The 1,437-nt window shown below is 61.4% G+C and overlaps 1 protein-coding gene across 5 annotated transcripts in view; it reads left to right on the plus strand.

Annotated features, from left to right (window-relative positions):
• The window catches only part of LOC113205649 (uncharacterized), a 25,031-nt gene that overhangs the window by 5,730 nt on the left and 17,864 nt on the right, over positions 1–1,437 (plus strand). The window lies entirely within an intron of this gene.

Raw genomic sequence — 1,437 nt, forward strand, 5'->3', positions numbered from 1 at the left:
GCGATAAGTGACCGACGGCGGGGCCGGCGCCATCGGTCACATATCGAGAGGCGCAAAACGTTTAACACCTGTTTGGGAGCTTCTGGCTCGGAGCCTCACCCGGCCGTGTAGGTCATTGCAAAATCAGGGCGCCGTAGCCCAAACGGTGCATGCAAAGATGGTGATCAAACAATAAATTTAGGGAATTTCAAAATTAAATTCGCGTAAAGTGACCTCCAAACCCCCTACGGACGGCTGAAACCAGTACCAAACATTGTGCACGAGTGTGAATAACTACAGTTTAAAGCGTCACTGAAATCTGACTGTATAACCGGGAAACCCTCCCTTGTTAGTGGAGTAGCGAGTAAACTTGCAACACTTCTGAGTCGAGGGCCGAGGGCCCGGACCTGAAACGGTCACTTGTGGAGCGGACGCTTATCGTGAGGTGACTGTAAGTGCACGTACTACTAACCGGCATCGGCGTCGGCGGTGCGCTATTAATTAATCCATGGCATACTTGGGTGATTATCAGAGTTATTCCGCCTCGTCGTTCCATTTTGATCTACGCTACTGGCCCCCGATCAACCCAACTGTATCGCATCCCTCTGAAAAGCTCGATTGGTCCAACAAAGCGAACATTAAAGGTCCTCATGTCGATGGCAACTAACTGACCTCTGTCTTTCTCGTCCTTGGCGCGCCTCCACTCGGCGAGGCGTGTGTCCCGCTCGGCGCGCTGCTGCAGGAAGGCGCGCCGCCCCGACTCTGCCCAGCGGCGCGCCGCCGCCCGCCGCGGCGACAGCTCGCGCTCCTGCACGCCCGCCCTGCGCGCGCGCGCCCGCCAGTCCAGGTAGCGCCGGTACTCGCCGTCCAGCCGGGCGCGCTCGTTGGCCTCCGCGTGGCGCCGCGCCGCCGCCTCCCGGGCCGCCTCCAGCTCCGCGCGCTCCAGCCGCCGCCGCTTCAGCTCCCTGGAGAAGGCCGACGAGAGCGCCGTGGGGGCTGGAGGTCTAGGGTGGGTTGGTCAGCGAGCATCTTACTTCTGAAGCGCCCGGTAGTGGTTCCACGGCCGCCTTTCGTCTAGCTTCACGTGGTCGATGACCCCAACAGCGATGTCATCTTCGGTGGGCTGCGGGGTCGACTGGGGCTTGGCCTCTGTCTTGGACTCCGTCTTGGAGGGTGGTCTGACAGGGGGGAGGGGGATGTGAGGGGTGAGGGTGGAGCGAATACCAGGATTGATGACCACCCTCGCGACACGATGGACTCACCTTGGCTGCTCAGCCTCGGGTTGGCTGGCGGGTGTTGGTGGCTTCTCACAGGGATCGTCACCCAGGTGCTGCATCTGCAGCTGCTCGCCCAGCTGCTCCACCTGCTCCCGCTGCCGGTCTCGGAAGATCTCGCGCTGGCGGTCGCGGGCCTCGCTCACTTGTTGCATGCGCTCTTGCTCGCGCGCCTCCTCCCGGT

The sequence above is a fragment of the Frankliniella occidentalis genome, unplaced genomic scaffold, assembly GCF_000697945.3.
Source record: "Frankliniella occidentalis isolate FOCC.00 unplaced genomic scaffold, Focc_3.1 Scaffold16, whole genome shotgun sequence".
NCBI classification, from domain to species: Eukaryota; Metazoa; Arthropoda; class Insecta; order Thysanoptera; family Thripidae; genus Frankliniella; species Frankliniella occidentalis.